Consider the following 10,034-nt stretch of genomic DNA (forward strand, 5'->3'; position numbering starts at 1 on the left):
AATTTTTAATTTGGGGATTAGGAGAGCCCACAAATAGAAATATCTACCAAGAGAAATTAAGAGGTAAAGCCTTTAAGATAAAAAGGTTTCTGGAATGAAACAAAACAAAAAAGGTACCTAAAAATTATTTAAGGTAAAACGTTCCTGGAAAGGCCAATCTTTTGGTATGCCAGTTTAAAAAAGTAACTCACCCCTGTGGTAGTTGATACATTGTGTCAGTTTGAGACATCCGAGCTAGGCTGGATCAGCCCAAGGGCTCCACGCCCTAGACCCCACCCCTAGGGGAGGGCCTGCCCCAGAGCGACTGAGCACTTACAGGGTATATAAAGGGGTGGAGGAAGGCTTCTGCACCCCACTTCCTTGGAGGAGTTCCGACCTTTGCAGCTGTGCCACTTTGGAGGAGCTTGATCTTCGCAGCTGCGCCGCCTCGGAGGCGCTCGGATCTTGGCAATTCAGCTCTAGTCCTCGCAGTGGGCATGGAAGGAAGGGTGGAAGACTTGGTAGACGCCACAGCTGCAGCTCCTTCCTCTGCTCTCCGCTGTTCTGCACATGAGCTGCTGCCTTCTGTCCTGCAGCCAGCCAAGTATGGACTGAAACCTCCACTAACTGTGAGCTTTCCTTCCATAAGTTTGGGTGCTGGGGAGATTACTCCGGATATTTTATAACTTTATCATTTTCTTCTTTGAGAGTTACCAGTATATGGAAGACCCAGGGCCTGGGAGATAGCTCTGCGTTCTAAGCACCTGCCTGGCAAGCACAAGGACCCAAATTCGATACCCAGTACTGCGTGCCATGCCGGTCCCACACCAAGCCACCCACCGAAACCGGGTGTGGCAGTGCACACTGCAATCCCAGCTCTGGGGAGGCTGAGATAGGAGGATCGCTACGAGTCTGAGCTGCACTGCATAGCTTGACCGTGTGCCAAATAAAATAAGTATTTTTAAATGAGGGGGAAAGCATCTATGTAAAAATGAGTGGTAAAGAAGTATATCTTCTGGCTGAGCTACCAGCCACACCCTTGCCAATGCTTACACTTGCTATCATTGAAGAGGAAACCCCTCATTCTTTGCATATTCCAGCATCTCATTGAAGCAATACTGGGTAAGCTCTACCATACATATTTGCCTAATTAATTTTCAATAAAGGTAAGAGGTACTATCATCATTTTTATCTAAATCAAGAAATAAAAGGTCATAGAAAGTCGGAACAGAGTAAGTGTAACTGAAATTCAAACTCAAGTCTCTTACTCCAAACCACACCCTTTCAACCTGCCAAGTTGGCTAACATACTTGGCAATATAGCATATTTGGCAGTATGTTAGAAGCTTGGCAACACTGGTGAATAATTCTACCGGCCCTGAGAAAGCTCTTTGTTAAATTTTATTGTTAAAGCTACAGTGACAAGAACCCATAATTTGTGTCAATGATTAAAAGTTCTCTTTTAAATCAGCCTGAGTCTGTTTTGCCTTATTACAATGTGAATTGTTTTTGGAAGTCAAAAACAAAGAAAATAAAATACCCAAAGACATCCTAAGGCCCAAGATCCTGTGGATTATCTTGTAACATATCTTACCATCTGTATAATTAAAATCCTGTAATTCAGATCAGTGTCCCTATGCTAGAAGATATAGCTAACTTTTCTCAAATAGGTAATTTTTTAATGCAAGGGGAGAAATACAGACATGCTATGGAGTTACATACTTGCATTCATATTTTGGGTAATTTAAAATTCATGGAAGATATTTAAAGCAGCATAAAAAATTCCAAAGGTGTTTGGTCATACAGGCTCATATTTCTGTATATTCCATTTATTTTGAGGATTATTTGCCTTTTTGTGATCTTTATATCATATTTTTGCTTCTCCTACTCCAGAATTTTGTAAAAGCTTCAATACACTAGATCCTTCACTGGAGTGGCTGTTGTTGAAATTATAAACCACAAGACCAAGAACATCATCATGTAGTACCTATGGATAAAGGATTCATAGACCCATTAGCATTTTTAAAGTCTCTGAGCCATCCTTCAGTAAATAAGTCAACCCTGTTTAATCTTAAACTGTTTCCCAAAGTATCTGTTAACATCTTTGTAACACGTTTTAAGATTTTTAGGAACTATTGCCACTTTTCACATTATTTTTATAACTACACCGTATTCATTTTAGAAGTTTAGAAAGTGTAGACAGGGCCAGCCAAATAGCTCAGCAGATTAAAGTGCCTGCAAGCAGGCACAGGGTCAGGGGTTCGATCCCCGGACCTGCCATGCCAGCCCTGCCCCCGGGATGTGCTGAGACAGCAATTGAGACTGGGAGCAGTGGTGCACGCCTGTAATCCCAGCTCTTGGGAGGCTGTAAACAGGTGGATTACTATGAGTCCAATGTAGTAGTGAGACCTTGAACACCCTGTAGACCCTTCCCTAAAATGCAAAAAAATAAAAAATGTTTAGAAAGTATACATAAATGAAAAGCAGAAACAAAAGAACCTACAAGTCCACTACTCAAAAAACTGCTATTACCAGTTTAGTAATTAACTTTCCATTCCTTTCATAAGTGTTGAAAATGCATACTTTAAAAAAAGTAACAATAAGCCAGACACAGTGAAACATGCTTGTAAGCCCCTCATTTAAGGAGGCTGAAGGAAGAGGTTTATAAGTTCGAGTCCCATCTGAACAACTTAGTGAGACCCTGTCTCAAAGTAACAAATAAAAAAGGCCTAGAGGTGTACTTACTTATTTATTTATTTTTAATTTATTTTTAATTTTTTTTAGATGCTGTGTTTTATTCATGACCCATCAGTGTCCCTCTTGCCCCTATGGCAAGGTGAGGGGGAGGGAGGAGGGCTAGGAGGAGGCAGACTACAGCTGCCCTTTGTAGACATACTCCAGGGCGGTGGCAATGGTGCGCATGTCCAGCTCAATGCTTCGAGCCCAGTTCTCCACATCCCTGATTTCCTTGAGTGCCTGGTTGAAGTTCTCCACCATCCCAATCCACTGGCCTGTCTGCTTAGCAAATTGGGTAGCCTGGACCTGCAGGGTCTTCACTTCATGGTCCAGCTTTCTCTGGTTCATGTAAGCCTGGGCCACTCTCACACTGAGGTGGTCCACCAAAGCTTCTGTCAGGCAGGTCACCGCAGTGATGGCTTCTCGCCTCCTCTTTTCCTGTAGCTCCTTGCGCTCGTTCTGCTTAGCCTGGTGTTCTTTGAGCAGGCGGGACAGCATGGTGGTGTGGGGCAGCAGCTGAGTGCGGCACCCCCGGGGCTGTGGGACCCGAATGCACCCCTATAAGGATTTTTTTTTCTCTGAATGCCTTCAGGGCAGGTTTGGCTGCTTGAGTTGTGGGAATCGAACCACAGCAACCTGAGCCTGACTGCTTTGTTGGAGCAGCCACTTAAAGAACTGAGCTAAGGGGCAGGCCCCATAGAGGTGTGCTGTAGAGCACTCATACATTCAATCCCCAGTGCCACACACAGAAGGGATAATAGGCATTGATAAATTATATATAAAATTAAAAATGAATCCTATCCCACTAGAATGGCTGACCTTTAAGTTGACTGATAGCATGAAATGCTATTGAGGATGTGGAATAATAGAAACTTGCCTGTATTGCAGGTAGTATGTACTTTACAACAACTCTATAGAAAACTATTTCTCAAGATCTACTAAAGCTCAGCCAGAAATTACACTCATTGCCATATATAAATAGAAACATACACTTAACATGTTCTAGAAAATACAGACTAGGAATGTACATAGCAGCACTATTCATAGATGTCCCAAACTAGAAATAAACCAAAGGTTCATTAATGTTAGAATGGATTTTATATAGGCATTTAATGGAAAGAACACTGTTCAGTAATAGAAATTAGCTGTTGCTACACCTAGCATTAATCTTATAATTATAATATTGAACTAAATAAGTCAATCAATAGAGTATATACAGTATGATTTCTTTTGTATAATTTTTTTTAATTAATTTATTTAGTGTGGCCAGTTCAGCCCATGGGGGGGCGGGGCTGGCGGGTATGTGGTGCTGGGGATTGAACCGCGGTCCCTGTGCTTTTGCTTAGCTTAGCTTGTTTTAAGTAGGTGCTTTAGACCACTGAGCCATCTCACCAGCCCTTGCATAAAATTTTTAAACACACTACTCTATAGTGTTAATCGCCTGTGAGAGGAGATCTAGGTGCTGATAATCTCTAATTGCAGAATTAGGTGAATATGCAAGAAGGGTCTTCTTTCTCTAAAACTACACCCACTCGTACACTGTTAATTTCATACTTTAAGCCATAGTTACATTTTAAGAAATAATTCACTGAGGGGCCAGGGAGATAGCTCAGTAGAATAAGTGCTTGTCTGGCAAGCACAAGGACCTGAGTTCAATCCCTGGCTCCACCAAAAAAAAAGAAAAAAAGAAATAATTCACTGAAAAAAGTGCTGCCTCACTGACACTTAACAGAAATGGTAGTGCATGTGACACAACAGGACAATTGATGTCTGAGTTGATCAGTGATTTGGAAAAGTCCCACCTCGAATATGAAGTGGCAGGAATACTCTTAGAATTTATTCTACTTGATTCACTTGTATGTGAACAAAACGATGTAAGATTAGAATCCCTCAGTAAGCACAAAATATAATTCATACAAGATGGGAAAATGTACCTACCTGCCTGAAGCCCTGGGAAGCCGCTCGCTCGTAAGCCCTTTTAATTACCCTCCTTCCCTGCACACCTTCACCTCCTCAACTTCAGTTTCAAGAAAATAATTCTTATGGGGAAGATTCTGTAATGATAGCTTATCCACACTTACTCCATATTGGCTCAGGAGTAGCATTTTACTCGCATTATTCACTGTAACCCTTACAGGAATTGTATGAATTAAGAATGTTCCCCAAAACCTTAAAAATCATAAATGCAATGCCTCCAGATTGTGAAAAGCCTAGTAATGAAGGGCGACCATTGAGGCGCTCAAATACTTCTTTACCACCCCTTTTCCCCACTGATTGCACTAGTCATCAGTGGTCACAATCCTTCCAGATCATTTATCTGTATGTGGAGACACATGGCACACAGGAGAGGCCAGTAATGAATGAAATAGTATACTTTTGTAAATTGCTTTATTTATTTTAACTACATATCCTGGAAATCTTTCCATGTCTGTATACATATCTACCTTACCTTGTGGATGGCTGCAGTAATTTATTTCCTGCTTTACTGTAAACAGTGTTTCTCAATCTCACTCTGAACAGATTCAATCAGGGGCACTATGGAGTTTTGGAATGGATACTTCTTTAAACATCTGCCCCATGCATTCAGAGATGCTTACCAGCACTCCTGGGCTCTACAGGCCAAAGGCCAATGTAGCACAGCTGTCACCATTATCCTCATTGTAGCAGCTCAAGTTATTTAAAATACAGTTCTTTTAATCCCTGTTATCTCATTTAATTTATTACTTTTGTGTCAGATGGGACACCAGATGCTACTGAAGGAGGAGTAGATTGGAGAGATGGAACACACCTCTCTGAAGCGTGTGGGAGAAAGAGATAAGATTAGCTAGTTAAAGAATGGTGGGCTGGGAAGATAGCTTGGTGGCAAGTGCAAGGAGCCAGGTTCCATTCCCGATACCACGCACCAAGCCAAAACAGAACTCCAGGCAAGCAATGCCGGCCACCCAAACTGGGTGTGGTGGTGCATGCCTATAATCCCAGTGCTGGTGAGGCTGAAATAGGAGAATCACTGGGAGTCTGAGCTGCATAGCAAGACCCTGTACCAACTAAGTAAATAAAAAGATTTAAAAAAGAAAAAGAATTGCTGTCCATAAGGATATTATCATTTGGACATGGACTATCAAGGGCTCACACATTGAGGGCTTCATCTCCAATTAGGCAATATTCACAAGTGGGCATTTGGAAGGTGATTGGATTCATCTAACTTCATGATGGCTTCATAATTTGATGGCATTATCAAAAAATGATGAAATCTTAGGAGGTGGGGCCTAGATAAAAGGAAAGGCTGTGGCCACAGTGTATGCCCTTAAGGACTCTCTTATCTGTGACCCATCCCCCTGTGTGTCTTTCTGCTTCTTGGCTACCATGAAGCAAGCAGCTCTCCCCTACCATGTTCTTCTACCATGACTTTTCTGCCTCACCGCAGCTGAAAAGCAGTGCAACCTGCTGACCATGGACTACCCCTCTGAAATCATGAACTGAGATAGATCTTGCCTTACATAGTTATTCCTCTGGTATTTTGTTACAGGTACGAAACTGTGTAACACAGGGAGAAAATAAGGTAGAGGGTTAAAGGAGGCTTTCAAAGAAAATTATTTGGAGGTCTAAAATAGAATAAGAGTAAATATTTTAAAACTGACAAATAGGCTGGGAAGATGCCTCAGTGGAATAAATGCTTCCCTGACAAGCGCCTGAGTTCAATCCCCAGTTCTGCAAACAAAGAAAAAGAAAGAAAGAAAACTGACAAATAGCATGAGTGAAAGCAACAGGCAGGATGGAAATTGGCACAGTTAAAGAGCAGATTACTACAATTGAAGACCAGAAGACCAAACTCAGATCGAGTAGGGCAATTGGGTCATGTCAGAGATGATCTCTGTCCTCTTCTTTTTCCCCCCAAAACAATGACAAATCCTGGAGGGTGGCATGGTATGGTTTGGTTTTTCTTGGTGGTAGTACAAGAGATTGAACCCAGTGCATTTATACTGAGTTGCATCCCCAGCTCATTTTACTTTTTGATTTTTTTTTTTTTTTTAATGTATTCAGTACAGGGTCTACAGAGTGTCACTACACAGATCAGACTTGTAGTGATCCTCCTGTTTTCAGCCTCCCAAGCACTGAGATTGCAGGTGCATGCCACCATGCCCAGTCTCAATCACTGTCTTAGTGTGCCCCGGGGGTGGGGCCAGCACAGCATGCCAGGGAGCAAACCCCGGTCCCTGCATCTGCCTAAGCAGGTGCTTTAATTCAATGAGCTATCTGGCCAACCCTCATTTTACTTTTTGAGGCAAGTTTTCACGAAATCCTTCTACTGACCAGGTTGAGCTCAAATTTACAATCCTGCTTCAGCCTCCCAGTGTGCTGCTATTGAAGAATTTTTAAGCAGTGAGGTATCATGATTACATACGGAGTCTCCTATTCTTTTTGCTCTAACATTCTTACTATTATTTGTTCCTAAAATAAGATCAGAGGCAAATTTTATAGTAGCTTTCTTGCCCCACCTCCAGGTTAGGCTGAGCCAGCCAGAGTCTGATGCAGGCCTAAGATCCCAGCACTGGGGAGGTTGAAAGTAGGAGGATCAACATGAGTTTAAGCTGCGTAGTGAGACCTGCAACAACCAAATATGAATAAATGAATAAATGAATACATAAATAAAGTAGTGTGCTTACTGCAATACATTCTTCCTTCTCACTTCCAAAAAAGAAAAGAAAATGAAAAGGAGGGTAATAGTGTGGGACAGAATATTATTGCCGCTCTGACAGCTCACAGCTACGTCACAATGCAGCCCTTAATTTTTTTTTTTTCCTTATGAAAATGATGGGACCTCCCACTAGACAATGAACCAAGTCCTAGAAAGCCTAACAGGATATATTACTCTAGATTATCTGCTCCCATTTTGTCCTTTAAAATTCATACCTGTAAAAATAAGAATATTCCTTCTGATGAATAACCTAGTGAGGAATAATATGATGAATGATTAGTAGTAAAGGTTCAAAAACACTAAAAATTCCAAGTGATTCTAATATTAAACCCACACAATCACCATTTATGGGCTGTCATTTTACATCTGATTTCTTGAACACTGCTTTCTTATATAACTGGTGGTGAAGTAATCTCAGCAGTAGCTGAGCTGACCCTTCCCAGAGGGCCCCTGACAACCACCTAAGGATGGTTTCACTTGATTACAGACATCTGATAACACAACAGTAAGAGCTTGAAGTGTTTTGCTGTTACCTTGAGCGTCTTCCCTTAGGAATTGGTCATACTGCTCCATTCTTTTCAATTAAGCCCTCTCCCACTTTCCTTTTTTTACATTTTCCTTGTGTGTTCCATTGTCCAATTAAAAACAAAATGAAATTTTGTACAGCTGTTTTTAATTCCTCAGCCTCCACTTTTTAGGTTGTATTAGCTTTTATTAATACTGAGTATAATTTCTCTTAAGTCTCTAGTTTCTTGAATTGTAAAACAAAAAGGCTTTGGATTTGCTTTTTCTTTCTAGCTAAATACGTTTATGATTTTTTCCCTTATTATTCAAATGGTAGGGTAATAAGTTGAGAAATATGACCAATGAATGACCTTCACCCCTTCACAACTTGTTTTAGAAACTTTGCTGTAACTTGATCTCAAACATTTCATACTTAACCCACTTTGTTGGCCTCTCAAAGAATGAATACAGCCAGGCTTCTTTCACTGTACTGAATGAGAGCATCCCTTGTTTGCCAGCAGAACTCAAAAAATCAAATATTCTGGTTTCACAATAAGGGGAGTGAGAAAGACATGTGACTAGATCCATTTGTGCTTGGTTTTATAAATGTCAAAAATGCCTTTGGCTATTTAAAAACTTATTTGGTATCTTGCCTTTTATCAGAGTGTCCCCTTGAGAGATCACAGCGAAAGTCATGTTTTTAGGAAACTATCATTTCCCCTAATCTCAGTCATCCAACTTCTTTCCACTGCAAAGAACTGAGTGCTGAGTCCCAACCAAAGAGCTGGCCTAGAGTTGGGGGTACTGGGCCTTCCATGAGCTCACCGTTCTCCTCGCTTCTGCCATGGAGAGATAGCTAGATTTTCTCAGTCCCTCTAAGGTCTACATAGTCTGGGAGAATTCTTAAATTTATTGTTTTTCTTCTGTTGCTCTCTGGTTCTATCCTATGGCTAGTTTTTTATTGTCATCCATTTAAGTCATAAAATAATTTGCTAATAAATTCAAACCATAGAACAGTCAAAAAAAATTTTTTTTGTCAATGCCATTGTGCCCAGCAACTCACTATAGTCTTATTCTCATGTAAACAGAGGTTTGGAAAGTTATCTTTAAACAAACAAAAACTCATCAAAGTTGTAACAATAAAGACAAGCTGTCAGAATTTTGTGGTTTATTCTTGGTTCTGAATTTTATTGTTGTTTCTTGTCTGTCTGCTCAGTTTCTTTTTTTTTACATTTTAATATTTAATAATAATAAACATTGAATTATGTTTAATAAGAAATGTTAATGCGTGGTTATGTGTAAGAATGGAATTATGTACTGGAAGTTACCAAGCATTCAAAGTAAATAATTTACAATCATGTTTTGCTAATTGCATCGCATATTACATTAAAAATTTTGTGAATAAGATATCTTCAATTTCCCTGCTATATAATCAATACCTACTATATTGACTAGATCACTGTAGGACTTTAAAAATTACTGTTAGGAATGACTTGAAGATTTTACATTTGTACTGTATATGGCACCAGCCAAATATGTCTGCTCAGTTTCCTTGCAATTAACTCTTCTTTCTCTTCCCACCTCCACACCCTAACATCAGAGCTAAGGCCCAGAAGGTATCAAAATCCCAAGGTTGATGGTTAGCTCATCCCAGAAAGCTGGTAATATTGAATCACAAGGGCCCCTCAGCCACTGCTGCTGCCTCCTTCTGCCGCTCCTGGTACTGCTCCTGTGCTCGTTCAGTGTGGACTTGGTACCTCTTTTGTGAGCAGCAGCTAAGAAGACTTCGGGTGTTCGCTGTGGCCAACGAAAAGCCCAAGGAAGGAGTCAAGACTGAGAACAACGATCACATTAATTTGAAGGTGGCAGGGCAGGATGGTTCTGTGGTGCAGTTTAAGATTAAGAGGCATACACCACTAAGTAAACTAATGAAAGCCTATGGTGAACGACAGGGCTTGTCAATGAGGCAGATCAGATTCCGATTTGATGGACAGCCAATCAATGACACAGACACACCTGCACAGTTGGAACTGGAGGATGAAGATCCAGTTGACGTGCTCCAGCTGGAGACAGGAGGTGTCTACTAAAAAGGGAACCTGCAACTACTCCAGAACTCTGTT

At 40.9% G+C, this 10,034-nt stretch overlaps 2 pseudogenes; one reads left to right on the forward strand and one right to left on the reverse strand.

Moving 5' to 3' along the window:
- Positions 1 to 2,771: 2,771 nt before the first annotated feature.
- On the reverse strand, positions 2,772 to 3,212 carry LOC101590867 (annotated as a pseudogene).
- Positions 3,213 to 9,677: 6,465 nt separating this feature from the next.
- On the forward strand, positions 9,678 to 10,001 carry LOC111817495 (annotated as a pseudogene).
- The last annotated feature ends 33 nt before the right edge of the window (positions 10,002 to 10,034 follow it).

Source organism: Octodon degus, unplaced genomic scaffold (genome assembly GCF_000260255.1).
Source record: "Octodon degus isolate 3935 unplaced genomic scaffold, OctDeg1.0 scaffold00059, whole genome shotgun sequence".
NCBI classification, from domain to species: domain Eukaryota; kingdom Metazoa; phylum Chordata; class Mammalia; order Rodentia; family Octodontidae; genus Octodon; species Octodon degus.